This window comes from Lampetra fluviatilis, chromosome 71, assembly GCF_964198595.1.
Source record: "Lampetra fluviatilis chromosome 71, kcLamFluv1.1, whole genome shotgun sequence".
In the NCBI taxonomy this organism is placed as follows: domain Eukaryota; kingdom Metazoa; phylum Chordata; class Hyperoartia; order Petromyzontiformes; family Petromyzontidae; genus Lampetra; species Lampetra fluviatilis.
The window spans coordinates 1,893,080-1,915,415 of record NC_136345.1 but is presented as its reverse complement, the minus strand read 5'-3'; the positions used below and the strand labels follow the sequence as shown (position 1 = coordinate 1,915,415).

At 48.9% G+C, this 22,336-nt stretch overlaps 1 protein-coding gene and 1 pseudogene across 2 annotated transcripts in view; one reads left to right on the top strand and one right to left on the bottom strand.

Moving 5' to 3' along the window:
- LOC144953008 (uncharacterized) overlaps positions 1–22,336 on the top strand; it is a 455,753-nt gene that overhangs the window by 12,128 nt on the left and 421,289 nt on the right. The window lies entirely within an intron of this gene.
- LOC144953029 (uncharacterized) overlaps positions 1–22,336 on the bottom strand; it is an 89,383-nt pseudogene that overhangs the window by 45,224 nt on the left and 21,823 nt on the right. The window contains exons 3-4 of the transcript XR_013640741.1: positions 15,028–15,775; positions 645–1,581 (exon numbers count right to left, since the gene is read on the bottom strand). The product of XR_013640741.1 is annotated as an uncharacterized LOC144953029 (transcript). The remainder of the gene's footprint in view (positions 1–644; positions 1,582–15,027; positions 15,776–22,336) is intronic.

Sequence of the window (22,336 nt, the reverse complement as noted above, 5' to 3'; positions counted from 1 at the left end):
ATTAAGCAAGCACCATATCAATGCAAATATAAATATAACAGTCGAATACTTGGAAGCTTATTGGCTCTTGCTCCTGATTCTTCATCTACCCAACCCACAGGTCCACAAATACTCGCCGCTCTTACTCTGCAGGTTGAACCCAGGAATTCAGTGTTCAAATTCACGTTTTTTTTCATTAAAGGCCTGTGACAAAGGTGCATCTATTGGAGCTTCATTGTCTCAAGCCTACCCATCTACCGGGTCTCCATTTGACTTTGTATTGTCTAAGAAGTCCACCCACACCTCCACTTCCACAAACTGCTGGGAGTTGCCTCGCTCTGCCTTAAAGTCAGAATTCTCCTCCTGCTTCACGTTGCCTCCATCGATGTGAAGGTACGATTTTGGAGTTGAATCTTCATATTCAGTTTACCGTCACTTTTTCGCTCTTCACCATCACTTCACATTTCACCTTCACTTCTTCGCTCTTCATCACTTCTTCACATTCGCCTCTTGACATTTCACCTTGATACCTTTAAAAGTGTCCAAGCTGGGATTCACTTCTGGTTTCATGAGGGATGGGCTCATTGCAGCACTTTGACTTTCACAAGCCGATTTCAGACTCCATTTCTTGGGGATCTTCTGATGCTTGTGTGTCTTCTGGTGATGTTTAAGAATTGATGACTGTGCAAACGCCTTCCCACACAGAGTGCAACTGAAGGGTTTCTCTCCTGTGTGTGTTCTCTGGTGTATTTTAAGATGTTGTGAATGTGCAAACGCCTTCTCACACAGTGCAACTGAAGGGTTTTTCTCCTGTGTGTGTTATCCGGTGTTTTTTAAGAGTAGATTTACGTGAAAATGCCTTCCCACACACACTGCACTTGAAGGGTTTATCTCCCGTGTGTGTTCTCTGGTGTGATACAAGACCAGATGACTGTGAAAACGCCTTCCCGCACAGACTGCACCTGAAGAGTTTCTCTCCTGTGTGTGTTCTCTCGTGTCTATGAAGACCTGATGACCGTGCAAACGCCTTCCCACACAGAGTGCAACTGAAGGGTTTCTCTCCCGTGTGAGTTCTCTGATGTAATACAAGAGCAGATGACTGTGAAAACGCCTTCCCGCACAGACTGCACTTGAAAGGTTTTTCTCCTGTGTGTATTCTCCGGTGTTGTTTAAGAGTAGATGAATCTGAAAATGCCTTCCCACACACACTGCACTTGAAGGGTTTCTCTCCCGTGTGAGTTCTCTGGTGTATTTTAATGTTGTGAATGTGCAAACGCCTTCCCACACAGAGTGCAACTGAAGGGTTTCTCTCCCGTGTGTGTTTTCTGATGTAATACAAGAGCAGATGACTGTGAAAACGCCTTCGCGCACAGACTGCACTTGAAGGGTTTTTCTCCTGTGTGTGTTCTCCGGTGTTTTTTAAGAGCAGATGAATGTGAAAATGCCTTCCCACACACACTGCACTTGAAGGGTTTCTCTCCGGTGTGAGTTCTCTGGTGCTGTATCAGATGTCCAACATGATCCGTGCTGTATGCACACTGGTTGCATTGTTGCCTTTTTGTACCGAGCTGCGCTGAGTGCCTTTGCTCCATCAAACCAATTCTGCAGAGGAAGTGTCAGACGAACCGTCAGCTGCAGACAGAAAAAAATTATATCCAGACCATCTACGTCAGAATCGAGGCACAAAAGAATGCATATATAAACAGTCACACATGACTTGCACGTCTATACTCATTCATATATTCATAATAAGAGTGAAAAAGATTCCCAAATTCATCACATGGGCACACAATGAGAGGGCAAATGGTAAGCCTGGAAGCCCTAGTATCTTGAAAATGACTGTTAACCTAAAACTCCAAGCACACAATTTCGGTTGTTTGGCTACAAAAGGAATATTTATGAAAGCAAAATGCAGCTAACGTAGCAAAGGGTGTTGAAAATAATACTATTTGTATTATGCAGAAATGCATAAATTAATGTTCAATCACAACTTAAAGGTGTGAAGACAGGCTCCGATTTCCTTGAATGCTGGGATGAACAGATCTAATTTCAGCTGCATATGTGCTGTGTTAATTTCCTGTTTCCATTCTCATAAAAAGTTCCAAAAGAAAACAAAAATAAACTATTGTTTTGATTTAACCTCTGTGTTCAATCGAGTTAATATACTTTACAGCAAATACAAACTTGACACTGTAACACACACTGGCATGGTAAAAAGGTGGTGTGTTCAGAACCATGCCTGGCCACCTTCATATGCTACGTATTAATGCTTCCCCACAATGAGTTAAGTTTTCACGAATCAATCACGTTTGTTGTCGGCGATAATCAAACTTTAATTGTGATAACACTATGTAACACAATTTTTGTTCCTGGGTACTAAGTGTTATTTTTTATTGCTTATTTCTAAGAGTCTAGAAAATGACTATTATTCCCCAAAAACTTTACTTTTGTGGCCATAATTTTACGTTAACGAAAATAACAAATTCACCTGTTTTCTCATTGAAAAGAGGTAGATTTCTAAATATCACAAAAGCAAAGTTTGTGGAGAATAGCCAATTTTTGTACTTTAGAGGCAAAAGAAATTAGGAAATAACACATACTACCCAGGAACAAAACATTTTTTTTTGTTACACAGTGGAATAACTGCGCCACCGCTCCCCACATAGATAAACTTTTACATACACATATATTTCTCATGAATGCCCCATGTAAGTGTGGATCACTTGTCAGCAGGACATGGGAATGATCCAGGTGTCAATGGATGACTGAGATGATTAACAGATGCACCAGCTGTGCTTCCTGCTGTCTTGCTGCATTTCAGGCACCCAGCGTTCCACCCATTCATGTGAGCGTTGCTACTCCTACCTCATTGTTGTTGCAGAGCAAATACCTCCAACTGCCCTGCAGCATACATCACGGGCCTCTTCCAGAGGCAGGTCTGATCAACTCCACATCCTCCAATCTCTTCTCTAGCCAAAGCCATGCCCGTTTAGCCCATAACATCTGGACTAACAGAAGATGATTGTGCATGCTGTCTGTTAATGCGGAATTCATGACCCAACCAATGCAGCCTCGCCTGCCAAAGTCTCAGATTATATTCTGTACTGATATTTTAGGGCTCTGTAAGGTTATAATACAATCTTGTTTGGTTCAATAGAGGGGATCATAGGGAGGCCAGCCTTAATAAAAAGCCAGAACATACAGTCCTTAAAATAAGTTCATATTTTGCATCTGTAGTGGCGGTACGCGCTGACAACGGGGGCGCGTGTGTGAGCGCGCCGGGTGTGGTCACATCGCATGGTATAGCGGTGACGCGCGCTGACAGTGATGGATCACGGGGCAGCGCGTGGTGCGTGGTTGTGTGCGCTGACACAAGATGGGAAACAGGATCATAGGGCAGCGCGTGGTGATTGGGCAACTGGGGTGGGTGCTCTCAGCGACGTCCGCATGGGCTCCGCCTCCCCCGGGAGCGGAGGACTATAAAGGGGGACGCGCGGGAGCACTCGGGGAGTTGTTAACCAGTGAAGATCGAAGACGGAGTTGGAGAGATAGGGCCCTGGGACCCCTAGTCCCGCTGTCCTTGTAAGGGCCGGGGCCCTGTGCGGCTCAGAGGCGAGACTGTGGGACCCGCGGTCTGACGTCCATGTGGGGCAAGACTGTGGGACCCAAGGGTCGAGACTGATACCCCAGTTGGGGTGGTTTCCCGAGAAGCTACGTGGCGGAAGAGCCCGTGGGTGTGTAGCCGGGGGACCCGCGCAGCTTAGGCTACAGTGGCCATACGTGTAACTAAGTTTGGTGTTAATAAAAGTGTGCTACCCGTAAAGTCGTCTCCCGCCAAGTTACTACATTACAACTGGCGTCAGAAGTAAACCTGTCTTCAAAAGGATGGATACTAGGAAGACTACCCGTACCCACGAGCAAGATCGGGAAGACGACTACGACTTACCGGAGCTACAAGCCACGGGAGGGGAGGACGAGGAGATGCCGACGCGGCAGCATCTCGCGGCGATACCTGACGCTCCGCTCGGGCCCGACAACGGCTTCCAGGATGCACACTCCCGCCTGGCGGAGTTGCTGTTCGCCGCCGCTTCTATTTTGGCGGAAATCACTGCTTCTGGAGGCGGGAGGACGACGGCAAGGCTGGAGGAGGAAGCGGGGCCCGAACGATCCCGCCAGAATGCGCTCCGCGCTTCAAATTTTGAGATTGGCGCCAATTTTGATGATCCGCCATCGATTGGCGGGAAGCGTGGACACCATGTGGTCGGGGACCTCCACTCCACACAGCCCGCGTCATCAGCGCGCGCCAAAAGTCTCCACCATGCACCTGCCGAGGGAGCCGACATTTTTCTCAACCACAGCGGCGCGCGGGAAAATCGTCCATCGGAGGAGGACGACCAAGTCTTCCAACAAAGACTGCCCGCGCTGACGGCGTTCAAGGCTGAGAAGGGCGACTGGGGGGCCTTCCAGCGAAGGTTTCTTGCACATCAAGAAATGTCGGGGTGGTCCGACGCCACTGCCCTGTGTGCGCTGCCGGCGACGCTGGACGACGACGCACTCGCGGCCTTCACATCCGCCCCGCAATCGTCCCGCTCTACGCTCCAGGCCGCGCTGCACCTCATGGCCAAGGTGTTTGGACCGCCCTCGACCTGTCGCCACCAGTTCTACGAACGGCGAAAAGGGGACGGAGAAACTACGCTCGCCTACCGCACGTCGCTGCTCGCCCTGGCGGACGCCGCCTTTCCCCGCATGGACGAGGAGGGGAAGGACGCCATGGTGACAGAACAGCTGCTGGCGTTGGCCCACGACCTGGGGGTCCCCATCAATACGGCTGACGAAATGGACATCTGCTCCTTGGGGGTTGCTACAAGTATACATGCACACGAGGTCCTCAAGCGCAAGCGGACGGTCGTCTGTGCATCGGCGGGGATCGGGACACCTGCCTCGATGGTCGCCGAGCCTCAGACTGTTCCGGCTCGGGAGGAGGTCTTCACCGTGGCGAGACCGGGAGATTGGAGATTGGGAGGTCGCTCGCCCATGCGATCGTCCCGCAAGCCGGAGCAACCGAAACCTGCGACGTCTCTCGTCATGTGTTACAACTGCGGCCTTCGGGGTCACGTCGCGGCCGGGTGCCGGGCCCCGCGTCAGCGAGCCACGGGACCACGTCCGGACGACGACCAAGGGCCAAAGTCGTCCCAGCTACCCCCGGCAAGTCTCGGCACCATACACGCTCGGTCCACATACACGGCACACTCGGGTCGCCGCTTCGCGGTGGAGGGACCGCGCATTGGGGCCGGGAATTCGGTTCGGCGAGGGGGGTCCGTACACGGCCTGGGAGCAGTCAAATGGTCTGAGTTGGCCCACAGGATAGTGGCTGCGTCGGCCGGGTCGTCCGTAGTAACGGGATTTATTGACGGGGTTGAGATCCGGGTGCTGGTGGACACGGGTGCGTTGGCCACGATCATTTCGGACCTTATTTATAACATCCTCCCCGTACAATGTCGACCCCTACTCCCGGTGGACGTACCATGTTACGCGGCGAACGGGGGCTCTTTGGGAATTGTCGGACAGATTCGGGCGACAATTTGTATTGGCGATATTAAATTGGCGGGTCCTATTTTTGTTTCATCGTCCCTGGCAGTTCCTTGTTTACTGGGTACGGACTTTCTGGCTAAAATGCCCATTAAGATTCTCGTAGATCAGGCCTGCATTGAGCTTCCATCGGGTCGGCGTATTGCATTTTTGACAAGTCCTACCAAAATACGCACGGTTTGTGCGACGGTCCAGGCGCTGGCAACTCAGACTGTGCGAGTGCCCCTGGGATCGCAGATGCTGGTACCCCTTCGATTGCGGAAACCCTTTGGGGTGGATGCGGCGGAACAGGGTGTTCTGTTGGGGCCGTCAAACAGAGCTGTTGGGGGCCTCGATTTAGCGGTAGCTCAGACCATGGTGCGGGCGGACGGCGATCCATTCGTTATGGTTCTGAACACGGGGTCGCGACCGGCTGTCATTACACAGGGCACTGTGCTTGCTCACACGGCGCCGTTACCTGTGGATGAGCAGATCGTTGCACACGTGGATTCTAACCTCGATCCGCACCCTCCATCAAAGGAGGATACAGAATGGTTGGACTCGTTGTGTGCTGGGTCTAGTAACCTGTCTAGTGTGCAGTTGGGAGCATTGAGGTGCCTGCTACTCGAATTCGCTGATGTGTTTAGCAGACACAAGTACGATATCGGCTGCACGGACCTGTTGCGCCACCACATAGCGACGGGTGATGCGGCCCCAATTCGGCAAAATCCCTTCCGGCTGAGCCCAGCCGAGAAGGAGCATGTGCAGTCGGCTGTCAATGACATGCTGGCTGCCGACATCATTTCGCCCTCTTCCAGTCCATGGGGTGCTCCCATCGTCCTTGTTAAAAAACAGGACGGGTCCTTACGGTTTTGCGTGGACTTCCGCCGCCTAAATAAAATCTCGATGGCCGACGCGTATCCACTCCCCAGGATGGATGAGTCGCTAGATGCCTTGGCGGGGGCACGGTTTTTTTCAACGCTTGACCTGCTTTTGGGATTTTGGCAATTGCCCCTCGATGAGGAATCGAAACCAAAGACCGCTTTCCGGACACCTGGAGGCCTATTTCAATTTAATCGATTGCCCATGGGGCTACATTCCGCTCCCGCCACGTTCCAGAGGCTCATGGAATTGGTTTTGTCAGGACTCCAATGGGACACCTGCTTGATTTACCTCGATGACATCATCGTTTTTAGCCGGACTTTCGAGGAACACCTCCAACGATTGAGGGAGGTGTTCCTCAGGATGCGTTCCGCTAAATTAAAATTTAAACCAGCTAAATGTCACCTGCTTCGGGAATCGGTGAGGTACTTGGGGCATATCGTTGGCCGTTCAGGAATCTCTACAGATCCTGCTAAGACGCGCTGCGTCAGCTCGTGGCCAACGCCAACCTCAGTCACTGAGGTCCGCAGCTTCATAGGGTTTGCCTCCTACTACCGCCGTTTTGTAGAAAATTTTGCCACCATAGCCAGGCCCCTACATGCTTTGACGGCTAAAGGGGTAAGGTTTCACTGGGGGCCGAAGGAGGAGGCTGCGTTCTGCTCCCTTCGGGACGCCTTAGTGCGGGCTCCTCCCCTGTGTTACCCCGATTTCACGCAACCGTTCCTGCTTGACACGGATGCCAGTAACACGGGTATCGGGGGAGTGCTCTCGCAGGTGGTCGGGGGTGTCGAACGAGTGGTCGCCTACGGTAGCAGAGTTTTGTCACCTGCGGAACAGCGCTACTGTGTGACGCGTCGTGAATTGCTAGCGATCGTTTTTTTTATCCAGCAATTCAGGCCGTATCTCTACGGCCGTCATTTTACTGTTCGTACGGACCACGCGGCGCTCCAGTACGCAATGCGGGTTGCACAACCCTCGGGTCAATTATCCCGATGGTTGGAGGTCCTCCAAGACTACCAATTCACGACCATTTACCGTAAGGGTGTGCGGCACTCGAATGCGGATGCCTTGTCGCGGTTGTCGCCTCGCTCGGATTGCGCATGTCTTCTGGGATCGGCGCGGTGTAAACCCCCTGTCGCTGTCCCCGCGGAAGTTCTGCTCGCCGCCACTGACGCCCCATGGGTCGACGTACCTGCCGCTCCCGCGTGCGGGGACTCGTTACTCGCGTTGCCTCTTGTTGAGTGGGGCCGTCTCCAAATGGCGGACAGCTCCCTACTCACGTTGCGTTGGAGGGCAGAGGGTTCCGGGGTGGGGGAGACGGGGGTCAGCTCCTGGGTGGTCAGGCAGGGCCTCCTGATGAAGTGGGACAATATGTCCCGGCGTCATGCACTCGTTGTGCCATCTGCTATGCGAGGTAGGGTCGTTCTGGCTGCTCACGAACGACTCCTGCATTTGGGATTTCACAAAACGCTCGCTCTACTCCAGCGGGACTATTATTGGCCGGGTATGGGGAGCGACGTGGCGAACATCCTCAAGGGGTGTGTGGGATGCGCTCAAAGAAAACCGCCGCCAGGTAGCGGCTAATCCACCGCTACAGTCCATCCAGGTTTCACGCACGAACGAACTGGTCGCGCTCGACATCTTGGGGCCCTTTCCCGTTACACCTAGGGGCAACAAGTACCTGCTGGTTGGCGTAGAATACTTCACCCGATGGCCCATGGCATGGCCGCTCGCCAACCAGTCGGCTGCAGCAGTGGCGGACGCCTTCGTCCAGGGCTATGTTTTGGACAAAGGTGCCCCCGAACGCTTGTTGACTGACCAGGGGAAAAATTTTTCGAGCGTCTTGTTGCGCGAGGTGTGCGACCTGTTGGGTACGAAGAAAGTGCGTACCTCCCCGTACCACCCACAGACTGATAGAATGGTTGAACGTCTCCACAGGACGATTACTTCTATGTTGTGCCAACAGGTCTCTGACGATCAAGTTGACTGGGACTTACAGGTACCAGGGGTCCTCGCGGCCTATCGAATGGCACCCCATGCGGCGACGGGTTTTTCCCCATTTTTTCTTATGTATGGGCGAGAGGCCGATCCGCCCATGGATGCCCAACTGGGGATTTCCCAGCCACGTGCGAAGTCTAAATTGGCCGACCACATCAAATTTAATATCGCCAAATTGGCTGAAGCGCGGGAGGCTGCGAGGTTGAATTCGAGGTCTCGCCAGATCGCTAACGAAAGATTGCATGCACGAAAGGTGTATACGCACGATTGGAAACCAGGCGATAAGGCCTGGCTGCACTGCCCACATGCACCATTGGCCACGTCCCCTAAATTGTTGAGACCATGGAGGGGACCTGTGGAAGTCGTGCGTATTGCTCGACCCCAGTGTGTTCAGATTAAATGGGGAAAACGCCGTTGGTACGTACACCCCTCCCGTCTGAAACCTTTCGCGGCACCACATGGCCTCCCTTTGTGCCGGGACGACCGAGCGTGCCATGTGGCCGTCGACTCGGGGAGGGATGTGTCGCAGTCTGATCCTCACGTGTCTCCGCCTAACCCACTCCCAGGTGTCTCGGACCTGACGGCTGCTGATCGTCGGGAACCGGAACCCCGAGGCATGCGCGGATCTCCGATGCCTGCCCCGTGCCTTCCTGGCCTGCCGGCGCCACCGGACGGTCTGCCGCGTCTGGTGCCGTACGACGGACCGGCCAGGCGGACTCGTGCTAAGACACGACACTTTTCCTGAAGAGAGAAAAAAAAAGAATAGAGAGGGGGTGCCGGGGTTGCATCTCTTCGCGGCGTTCCCCTTCGGCCCGGTCTAATGTCCCGTTCAAGGGGCGGTCGGGAAAGAAGGGACGCTACACGGGTCATTTTTGTATGTAGTTTATTGTTGTCGCTCGCCGGTTTGTACATATTGTTCTTGTTGTTACGGTGGCGTGTTCTGACTCGTACGGGCTTGCGTAGTCCTTGTTGTGTTGTGTTGTTGTGTTGTGTTGTTGTGTTGTCTTATGTTGTTGTGTTGCATGGTTATTGTTGGTGTTACGGGGCACACACGGGGAGGAAAATATTTTTAGCAGCCGGGCCGGCTGCGAGCTATGTGGTAGGGGGTGATGTAGTGGCGGTACGCGCTGACAACGGGGGAGCGTGTGTGAGCGCGCCGGGTGTGGTCACATCGCATGGTATAGCGGTGACGCGCGCTGACAGTGATGGATCACGGGGCAGCGCGTGGTGCGTGGTTGTGTGCGCTGACACAAGATGGGAAACAGGATCATGGGGCAGCGCGTGGTGATTGGGCAACTGGGGTGGGTGCTCTCAGCGACGTCCGCATGGGCTCCGCCTCCCCCGGGAGCGGAGGACTATAAAGGGGGACGCGCGGGAGCACTCGGGGAGTTGTTAACCAGTGAAGATCGAAGACGGAGTTGGAGAGATAGGGCCCTGGGACCCCTAGTCCCGCTGTCCTTGTAAGGGCCGGGGCCCTGTGCGGCTCAGAGGCGAGACTGTGGGACCCGCGGTCTGACGTCCATGTGGGGCAAGACTGTGGGACCCAGGGGTCGAGACTGATACCCCAGTTGGGGTGGTTTCCCGAGAAGCTACAGGGCGGAAGAGCCCGTGGGTGTGTAGCCGGGGGACCCGCACAGCTTAGGCTACAGTGGCCATACGTGTAACTAAGTTTGGTGTTAATAAAAGTGTGCTACCCGTAAAGTCGTCTCCCGCTAAGTTACTACATTACACATCTACAGAGAAAGGAGTAATATCTGTGGCCAAGAAGACTCACAGCTTTATTCATTTATTTCTAAATACTCTTGTCTTGGTGAGGTTTGCAGTGGCAGCACATTCAGTAGGGCAGTCCAGACCTCCCTTTCCCTGGCGACAAGACGAGCTCTTCCTGGGGAATTCCCAGGCGTTCCCAAAGCCAGCCAAGCGACGTATTCCCACCAGAATGTCATGGGCCAGGCCCCTAGGAAGTCCCCCAGTGGGACGTGCCTGGTAGAGTTCCAGGGAAAGTCTATTGGGGGGCCTCCTTACAGATATTATATATTGATATCACTCATGGAACAATGCCTGGTGGCTAGGTGACCCACGTAACCCATTTGGGCTCAACCTGGAATGGCTCCGTGGCACCATCCTGTGCGCCTACCATCCACAGGATGAAGGGTGAGAGGTGGGTGCGATGCCATTATGGCAGGGAAAGGGATGGTCTCAGACAGACTAGACCTTGGCGATGGACACTCACAGCTTTGTATGGAGCAAAAGTCCAGGCAGCTTTCACACAGTGTGACACAGTCTAATGAAAGAATGCTGCTAGACAAATTTAAAGTGAGACTTTGGCTGCCAAACCAGAGCTGGTCGTGAACACATTAACCAGGCATGGGAGCTCCTCCACCACTTGTAGAACTGCCTGATTACTCATGGAGAGTTGAGCAGGTACAGTGTTGTATGACATAAAATTCCCCGGCAGGTGATTTATTTTTGTGGAACATACGCAAGGCCACCTTTCATGATGGAATTTTCCAGGCACAGAACAAGATTCTCTAACCCTCTCTCATTGAGTAGCCATTTCCAGATCATCAGCAGATATAACATGGTTGACCAGGGAACGATCTCTTAACTATAACCAGGCATCGATGCGCGTATCATTTTAACTGTAACGAATGTAATTTATTTATATGGCTATTGTGAGCTTCTCAAACTACATAATTAATGAAGATACTATGTAATGTAATGCATGGGGCCAGAGTGAATTTCTGTCACAAGCCAAGTTGAACAGCAAATGGTTCAAACTCCTGGTCACGCAGCTTTAGACGGGCTTGCGCAAAATCATGAAAATCGTCAATGAATGTGAGAAGAGGCAGAGACATAAAAAACAACCCGAAGCCCCAAGCCTTGATATGGTCCGATAACCTTAATTACATAAAAAAGCAGAGACATTACTCTTAATGTTTCATTACTGAGACCTGAGCTAAACCGGGTAACTTGGTTATTGCTGGATAAATACTATACTTCCGATGAAGTTTGTGCATGAGTGGGAAGCGGTAGTGCAACGGTTAGCGTGCTGCGCTATGAACCCAGCGAGCCGATTTCTATTCCCACAGAGACAAGCCACAACATTTGGCTGTCGTCTGAAGCTGGTTGGAATTAGTGTCAAAACGTTGTACTCAGATTGTAAATGTTGTGGCTTGGCTCTTCAACACACCGATGTGCTGTACTAGTACACTATACACTACTATACACTACATTATACACAATTATACACTATACACTACACTAAACTATACACTACACTATACACTACTATACACTACTATACACTACACTACACATTAGTGCTGTACTAGTGACGCATTGGCCACGTCCTGTTTACGTGACAAACCTCTTACTAAATGGCTGTGTCGGGTGGTGGCGGGGTTAACGACACATCGATTCACGCGATCAATCCCAAACAAACCTGTATTATGGCTGTATATTTGGAGTTTGCGTGTCCCTCTCTCTCCGTGGTCGCGTGGATTTTCCTCCGGATCCTGCGGTTTTCCCTGCACATTTAGAGTCAACATCACCACGCGTTTAGAGTATTTGGCCGATAAACATTTCCACAAGTGGATAAGCCCCCATGTGTTGTGGGCAGGTCGCTTCTAAAAAAGAGCGGTGTAGCTCAAGTGGCCTATGCCTGGTGAATAAAATTAAAACGTAGAAATATTTAAAAGAAAACAAAGTTTCAAAGTAGTGAGCCAGGTGAAGACAAATTAAACTTAAGCAGAGAATTAAAGCAAATGCAATCAGGCGAGGGCAGGAGGCAAGGCCCCGCATGGCTAGGCCCCGCGTTGTAATGTTCCAACCTGGACATCGATTCCATACTCGCTGCTACACAATTGATATCCCTACGAGGGAGAAGGAGCGAGGCTCTACCTGGGTTCACAACAACAACTACAAACAACAATCACCACAACAACAACAACCACCACGATGTAAACTTCTCACCTCGGATCTCAGTGAGCTAGTGTGCGCGCAACAGCAGCTACCTGGTAAATAGTGACGTCATGCGGCAGCAGGTGACATGACGTCACTTGCGGGGTTCACACAATCTCTCCCCCAAGGAGCAAGTTCAAGTTCATTTATTAGGTATAGCCCTGTGAGCCATTCAGCTCTTGAATCGGGTGCAACCGCAACAAACAAAAAACAAAAACATGAACAAAAAAACATCTTAAAGTGAATATGTGACTAAGTGCAAACAGAAAATCCAAGAAAAGACAGCAAAATATTGCAGAAAAAACACCGTACACCAACGCTGTGTGCAAAAATCCCAGTGGGATGCAAGTCAAACAACAACAACAACAACCACAAGACAGCTTAAATTAAGGCCATCAGTCTAACTCTGTACTACAACAAACAAACATGGCTAAACCAATACACTTTTCGAAATCACCAAAATAAAGCCATGAAAGCAATGAAAAAGCAATCATAGGAACTGTGACAGAATTTTCACAATAAATGGCATAAACAACATGTACTACCAAAACCCTGCAGCCATAGCTGGCTGCATGAGTCACTCCACCTTTAAGATCAGCACACTAAATCAAAACACAGGTCATACTTTGTAGCGATCATCCGGAGCGAAACATTTTATTTTAGGTCACTGAATAGCACTGGCAGCTAGGGGTGTACAACTCCTCTAGAGCAGTTTTGAGTGAAGATCTCATAGGTAGTGACTCAAGTTTCAATTTATTGGCAACAGCATTCCAGACAGGGTAACTGAATACATTATGTTAATGAGAAGGGCGCATGTCAGGTGATGGTGTTTGCCTGCTGTCCCCGTCCCAAATAAGCATTTTACTGGAACGGAAATCGGCAGACGTGACGTCACGCTCAAAATCCCGGTGGGGGGGGGGGGTAAATACCTCGGTGGCATGACGTCACTAGTGGGGGACACCTCCCCCTCGCATATCATGCCGAGTTAATGATGGGTGACGTCAGAGAGCGAGATCAGGGTTAGAGTTCAAGTTTATTTAGATTCCATTTATGTGGCTCCCTCTCTTGAATAGAGACCCATTGGGTGCGTGAGCTCAACAACAACGTGAACATTGTGTGTGGACACTGTTTGTTGGCGCAGTCGGGGGCACAGGTGGTGCATTGGCCAGTCATCTCAGTCAGTCGACCCATGACACCTGGATCTGCCCCGTGCACATAGCCTGGCACAAGCGCCGTGGTGACGTCACCGCCACTTAGTGGCGAATGGCGGTTGTTACTGTGTGTGTATACACTGTGCGTGTACAGACTGTTTGTATACTGTGTGGGCAAACTGTGTGTACGCTGTGTACATGGTTTGTGTAGATATTGTGGGTACACTGCGTGTGTAGTGTGGGTGGTCCGAATCAGTCGGGCGGCAATATCTTTTCATCGGCTGCGCTATGCTGTGGAAGCTACCTGGTCTGTCGCTCCGCATGAAGCTTCGGTTCTTCTCGGCCAGTTTTGCCCTACCTTCTGTAGGCATGTGAAACGTGGACCCCTCTAAATGGAACATCTGCGCCAGTTAGAAACATTGAGGCCGTCATGCCAACACTCAGATTGTGGGCCAAGTGGTCGCACATTCTCTATTTATTGCAGAGGTTCAAGATTCATATCCGACAGGCACGTCTGGCTACTCCAGTAACATTTAACAAAATATGCTCCGTCTGCTTAACAGTGGATGTAAAACATACAATTGTGTCATTCAAAACGCATAGGTCATTGCATGTTGGTGTCATGGTCAATATTTGGGAACTTTCAAACATGATCCAGAAATTACATAATGAAGATTACACATCAATCATCACCCCCTACTGACAGACTCATGCCCACATGCAGGTGATAGCAGTGTCACCTTATCACACAGAGGCAGCTGCCACTTGAAGGTGCTCTTCGAGTGTTTGTGATGAGATATGAAACTGAGTTGCTGAGGCAATTAAGCAAGCACCATATCAATGCAAATATAAATATAACAGTGGAATACTTGGACGCTTATTGGCTCTTGCTCCTGATTATTCATCTACCCAACCCACAGGTCAACAGATACTCGCCGCTCTTACTCTGCAGGTTGAACCCAGGAATTCAGTGTTCAAATTCACGTTCTTTTCATTAAAGGCCTGTGACAAAGGTGCATCTATTGGAGCTTCATTGTCTCAAGCCTACCCATCTACCGGGTCTCCATTTGACTTTGTATTGTCTAAGAAGTCCACCCACACCTCCACAAACTGCTGGGAGTTGCCAAGCTCTGCCTCGCAGTCAGAATTCTCCTCCTGCTTCACGTTGCCTCCATCGATGTGAAGGTACGATTTTGGAGTTGAATCTTCATCTTCACAGTTTACCGTCACTTTTTCGCTCTTCACCATCACTTTCTCACATTTCACCTTCACTTCTTCGCTCTTCATCACTTCTTCACATTTCACCTTCGCCTCTTCACATTTCACCTTGATACCTTTAAAAGTGTCCAAGCTGGGATTCACTTCTGGTTTCATGAGGGATGGGCTCATTGCAGCACTTTGACTTTCACAAGCCGATTTCAGACTCCATTTCTTGGGGATCTTCTGATGCTTGTGTGTCCTCTGGTGTCTTTTAAGAATTGATGACTGTGCAAACGCCTTCCCACACAGAGTGCAACTGAAGGGTTTCTCTCCCGTGTGTGTTCTCTGGTGTCTATGAAGACCTGATGACTGTGCAAATGCCTTGTCACACACAGTGCACTTGAAGGGTTTCTCTCCCGTGTGTGTTCTCTGGTGTAATTTAAGATTTTGTGAATGTGCAAACGCCTTCCCACACACAGTGCACTTGAAGGGTTTCTCTCTCGTGTGAGTTCTCTGATGTAATACAAGAGCAGATGACTGTGAAAACGCCTTCCCGCACAGACTGCACTTGAAGCGTTTTTCTCCTGTGTGTGTTATCCGGTGTTTTTTAAGAGTAGATTTATCTGAAAATGCCTTCCCACACACACTGCACTTGAAGGGTTTATCTCCCGTGTGTGTTCTCTGGTGCGATACAAGACCAGATGACTGTGAAAACGCCTTCCCGCACAGACTGCACCTGAAGAGTTTCTCTCCCGTGTGTGTTCTCTGGTGGTTCCTAAGAACTGATGAATGTGAAAATGCCTTGTCACACACAGTGCACTTGAAGGGTTTCTCTCCTGTGTGTGTTCTCTGGTGTATTTTAAGATGTTATGAATGTGCAAACGCCTTCCCACACAGAGTGCAACTGAAGCGTTTCTCTCCCGTGTGTGTTCTCTGATGTAATACAAGAGAAGATGACCGTGAAAACACCTTCCCACACACACTGCACTTGAAGGGTTTCTCTCCTGTGTGAGTTCTCTGGTGCTGTATTAGATGTCCAACATGATCCGTGCTGTATGCACACTGGTTGCATTGTTGCCTTTTTGTGCCGAGCTGCGCTGAGTGCCTTTGCTCCATCAAACCAATTCTGCAGAGGAAGTGTCAGACGAACCGTCAGCTGCAGACAGAATGTTTTTTTATCCAGACCATCTACGTCAGTATCGATGCACAAAAGAATGCATATATACACAGTCACACATGACTTGCACGTCTATACTCATTCATATATTCATGATAAGAGTGAAAAAGATTCCCAAATTCATCACATGGGCACACAATGAGAGGGCAAATGGTCAGCCTGGAAGCCCTAGTATCTTGAAAATGACTGTTAACCTAAAACTCCAAGCACACAATTTCGGTTGTCTGGCTACAAAAGGAATATTTATGAAAGCAAAATGCAGCTAACGTAGCAAAGGGTGTTGAAAATAATACTATTTGTATTATGCAGAAATGCATAAATTAATGTTCAATCACAACTTAAAGGTGTGAAGCCAGGCTCAGATTTCCTTGAATGCTGGGATGAACAGATCTAATTTCAGCAGCATATGTGCTGTGTTAATTTCCTGTTTCCATTCTCGTAAAAAGTTCCAAAGGAAAACAAAAATAAACTATTGTTTTGATTTAACCTCTGTGATCAATCGAGTTAATATACTTTACAGCAAATACAAACTTGACACTGTAACACACACTGGCATGGTAAAAAGGTGGTGGTGTGTTCAGAACCATGCCTGGCCACCTTCATATGCTCCGTAATAATGCTTCCCCACAATAAGTGAAGTTTTCACCAATCAATCACGTTTGCTGTCGGCGATAATCAAACTTTAATTGTGATAACACTATGTAACACAATTTTTGTTCCTGGGTACTAAGTGTTATTTTTATATTGCTTATGCCAAAAAATCTAGAAAATGGCTTATTCCCCACAAACATTGCTTTTGTGACCAGAATTATACAAGAACTAAAAAAACAAATTCACCTGTTTTCTCATTGAAAAGTAATACATTTCTAAATATCACTGTCCTGGTCACAAAAGCAAAGTTTGTGGGGAATAATATCCATTTTTTGTACTTTAGAGGCAAAAGCAATTAGGAAATAACACATACTACCCAGGAACAAAACACTTTTTTTGTTACACAGTGGAATAACTGCGCCACCGCTCCCCACATAGATAAACTCTTACATACACATATTTCACATAAATGCCATGTAAGTGTGGATCACTTGTCAGCAGGTCATGGGAATGATCCAGGTGTCAAGGGATGACTGAGATGATTAACAGATGCACCAGCTGTGCTTCCTGCTGTCTTGCTGCATTTCAGACACCCAGCGTTCCACCCATTCATGTGAGCGTTGCTACTCCAACCTCATTGTTGTTGCAGAGCAAATACCTCCAACTGCCCTGCAGCATACGTCACGGGCCTCTTCCAGAGGCCAATCTTGACAGCAGGTCTGATCAACTCCACATCCTCCAATCTCTTTTTCCTAGCCAAAGCCATGCCCATTTAGCCCATAACATCTAGACTAACAGAAGATGATTGAGCATGCTGTCTGCGCCCACCATCTACAGGACGAAGGGTGAGAGGCGGGTGCGATGCCAGTATGGCAGGGAGAGGGATGGTCTCAGACAGACTAGACCTTGGCGATGGACACTCACAGCTTTATATGGAGCAAAAGTCCAGGCAGCTTTCACACAGTGTGACAGTCTAATGAAAGAATGCTGCTAGACAAATTTAAAGTGAGACTTTGGCTGCCAAACCAGAGCTGGTCGTGAACACATTAACCAGGCATGGGAGCTCCTCCACCACTTGTAGAACTGCCTGATTGCTCATGGAGAGTTGAGCAGGTACAGTGTTGTATGACATGAAATTCCCCGGCAGGTGATTTATTTTTGTGGAACATACGCAAGGCCACCTTTCATGATGGAATTTTCCAGGCACAGAACAAGATTCTCTAACCTCTTCTCATTGAGTAGCCATTTCCAGATCATCAGCAGATATAACATGGTTGACCAGGGAACGATCTCTTAACTATAACCAGGCATCGATGCGCGTATCATTTTAACTGTAATGAATGCAATTTATTTATATGGCTATTGTGAGCTTCTCAAACTACTTAATTAATGAAGATGCTATGTAATGTAATGCATGGGGCCAGAGTGAATTTCTGTCACAAGCCAAGTTGAACAGCAAATGGTTCAAACTCCTGGTCACGCAGCTTTAGATGGGCTTGCCCAAAATCATAAAAATCGTCAATGAATGTGAGAAGAGGCAGAGACATAAAAAACAACCCGAAGCCCCAAGCCGCGATATGGTACTATAAACCTTAATTACAGTGATACCTCGGTTCACGAACGCTTCTGTTCACGAACAACTTGGTTCACGAACACAAAAGTTCATAAAAATATGCTCCGGTTCACGAACTCCGCTTCGGTTCACGAACAGGAGCCGCGGCCATTTTAATGCTATTTCCAGGCTGTCACATGGTCGTGACTTCCTGTAGGAAGATCGTGGAAAGAAGAAGAGACACAGAAATAAGTACTTTGAGTACTGTGAAGACACTTTAAGTGACTTTTTGCTTTTTGGTGTGCTTTTTAGCACATACAGTACTGTACTACTGTACTGTACAATACTGTACTTACTTACTGTATTGTACAGTTCACCCGTTTGAGTGCTTACTGTACTGGACTCCCAATATGGCTCCCAAGAAGCATGGTGGAAAGAAGAAAGTGCGGAGCAGCAATGAAGGTGACAAGAACAGCAATGCAGGTGACAATGTTCAAAGTGGAAATGCAAGTGACAATGTGCCAAGTGGAAATGCAAGTGACAATGTGCCAAGTGGAAATGCAAGTGACAATGTGCCAAGTGGAAATGCAAGTGACAATGTGCAAAGTGGAAATGCAGGTGACAAGAATGTGCAGCGCAAGCATGGTGGCAAAAAGAAAGTGCAGAGCAGTAGTAAAGGTGACAGCAAGGTTGTGAAGAAAATAACCATTGAGCTGAAGAAGGAAATTGTAGAAAAGCATGACAGTGGTATTCGTGTGACTGATCTGGCCTCGGAGTACAAGATGGCAAAGTCAACAATCTCGACTATTTTGAAAAACAAAGCCGCCATCAAAGGAGCTGATGTTGCAAAGGAGTAACAATGTTAACCAAGCAGAGGACGCAAGTGCTGGAAGAGGTGGAAAAACTTTTGTTGGTGTGGTTGAATGAGAAACAGCTGGCAGGTGATAGCGTTAGTGAAGCTATGATCTGTGAGAAAGCCAGGAAATTGCAGTGATTTACTGCAAAAAAGCCCCTCTACAAGTGCAGCAAGTGACGAATTTAAAGCCAGTAGGGGGTGGTTTGAAAAATTCCGCAGGAGAAGTGGCATCCACAGTGTGATTAGACATGGTGAGGCTTCTAGTTCTGACAAGGCCGCAGAAGAAGCCTACAAGTTAGAATTTGCGGAATTCATGAAGACAGAAGGATACGTCGCTCAACAAGTGTTCAACTGTGATGAAACAGGGCTCTTCTGGAAAAAAATGCCGAACAGAACCTATATCACGCAGGAGGAAAAGGCACTACCAGGGCACAAGCCCATGAAGGACAGATTGACCCTTTTGCTGTGTGCCAACGCAAGCGCCGATCTGAAAATTAAACCACTACTGGTGTACCATTCTCAGACCCCTCGTGCATTTAGGGAACAAAATGTGAACAAGGCCAGACTGCCCGTCATGTGGAGAGCCAATGCCAAAGCTTGGGTCACAAGGCAATTGTTTATGGAATGGCTGCACGAGGTGTTCGCACCCACCGTCAGAAAATATCTTTATGATAACAAGCTGCCTGAAAGGTGCCTTCTTCTGATGGACAATGCCCCGGCACACCCTCCAGCCTTGGTGGATGATATGGATGCTGAGTATGACTTCGTCAAGGTAAAGTTCCTCCCCCCCAACACAACACCACTTCTGCAGCCCATGGACCAGCAAGTCATCTGCAACTTCAAGAAGCTGTACACAAAGGCGCTCTTCACTAGGTGTTTTAATGTCACTGAAGAGACGTCCTTGACTTTGAAAGACTTCTGGAAGAAACATTTCAATGTTGCCCACTGCATTAACCTCATTGACAAAGCCTGGGAAGAGGTCACTCCCCGAACCCTAAATTCAGCCTGGAGGAAACTGTGGCCAGAATGTGTCACTGAACGTGAACATGACTTAGAAGGGTCTGATGCAGAGGTAGTGGAGGAAATTGTGTCCATGGGCAAGAGTATGGGTCTGGACGTTGATGGTGCTGATGTGGAAGAGCTTGTTGAGGAACATAGGGAGGAGCTGACCACGGAATAACTTTCTGAACTCCACAGTGAGCAGCAGAAGGCACTTCTTGAGGAGCATTCCACTGAGGAAGAGGAAGAAAGGGAGGAGGTTAGCAGTGATGCCATAAAATCCATTATGCAAAAATGGAATGAGTGCCATGACTTTTTTGAAAAGCACCACCCCAACATAACTGTCACGAACAGAGTGTTAAATCTCATGAATGATAATGTGGTCTCTCATTTCCGGAGGGTTATGCAGCGCAGGAAGAGACAAGTGACATTGGTCAGATTTTTCAGCAAAACTGAGCCTGCAGCTAGGAGACAAAGGAGAGAGGAAACCCCTGAAGGAGATCCCCCTGATGTCCTTATGGAGGGGGACTCTCCCTCCAAACAATAACCGCCTCCCACCCGTCTTCCACCTGCCTTCCTCCATGCCAGAAGTCATCTCAAGCAAGGTTAGTGTTCTCTCTTTATACATTACTATACTGTACAGTACAAATGTGTATTGTAATTTGTTTCATATTTTTGTGCTTCAAAAACCAAAAAAAAAGGTCAGAACGGATTAACCGGATTTACATTGAACCCTATGGGAAAATGTGCCTCGGTTCACGACCAATTCGGTTCGCGACCAGAGTCAGTTCACGAATTAAGTTCGTGAACCGAGGTATTACTGTACATAAAAAAGCAGAGACATTACTCTTAATGTTTGATTACTGAGACCTGAGCTAAACCGGGTAACTTAGTTATTGCTGGATAAATACTATACTTCCGATGAAGTTTGTGCGTGAGTGGGGAGCGGTAGTGCAACGGTAAGCGTGCTGCGCTATGAACCCAGCGAGCCGATTTCTATTCCCACAGAGCCAAGCCGCAACATTTGGCTGTCATCTGATGAAGCTGGTTGGAATTAGTGTCAAAACGTTGCACTAAGATGGTAAATGTTGTGGCTTGGCTCTTCAACACACTGATGTGCTGTACTAGTACACTACACTATACACCAGAGGTGGGACAAAGTCATTGTTATGCAAGTCCAAGTCGAGTCGCAAGTCATCAAATTCATGACTCGAGTCTGACTCGAGTCCAAGTCACATGACTCGAGTCCACATCTCATAGGTGGGACAAAGTCATTGTTATGCAAGTCCAAGTCGAGTTGCAAGTCATCAAATTCATGACTCGAGTCTGACTCGAGTCCAAGTCACATGACTCGAGTCCACACCTCTGCTATACACTACTATACACTACATTATACACAACTATACACTACTATACACTACACTACACACTAGTGCTGTACTAGTGACGCATTGGCCACGTTCTGTTTACGTGACAAACCCTTACTAATTGGCTGTGTCGGGTGGTGGCGGGGTTAACGACACATCGATTCACGCGATCAATCCCAAACAAACCTGTATTATGGCTGTATATTTGGAGTTCGCGTGTCCCTCTCTCTCCGTGGTCGCGTGGATTTTCCTCCGGATCCTGCGTTTTTCCCCTGCACATTTAGAGTCAACATCACCACGCGTTTAGAGTATTTGACACGATAAACATTTCCACAAGTTGATAAGACCCCATGTGTTGTGGGCAGGTCGCTTCTGAAAAAGAGCGGTGTAGCTCAAGTGGGCAATGCCTGGTAAAATAAAAAAAACGTAGAAATATTTAAAGTAAAAACAAAGTTTCAAAGTAGTGAGCCAGGTGAAGACAAATTAAACTTAAGCAGATAATTAAAGCAAATGCAATCAGGCGAGGGCAGGAGGCAAGTCCCCGCATGGCTAGACCCCGCGTTGTAATGTTCCAACCTGGACATCGATTCCATACTCGCTGCTCCTCAATTGATATCCCTACGAGGGAGGAGCGAGGCTCTATCTGGGTTTACAACAACCACCACAACAACCACCACGATGTAAACTTCTCACCTCGGATCTCAGTGAGCGAGCATGCGCGAAGCAGCAAAGACCTGGTAACTCGTGACGTCATGAGGCAGCAGGTGACGTGACGTCACTTGCGGGGTTCACACAATCCCCTCCCCCAACGAACAGGGTAACTGAATATATTATGTTAATGAGAGGGGCCCATGTCAGGTGATGGTGCTGGCTGCTGACCCCGTCCCAAATAAGCACTTTACTGGAACGGAAATCGGCAGACGTGACGTCACGCCCAAAATCCCGGTGGAGGGGAATTTGGGGGGGTAAATACCTCGGTGACATGACGTTACTAGTGGGGGACACCTCCCCCTCGCGTCTCACGCAGAGTTAATGAGTGGTAACGTCAGAGCG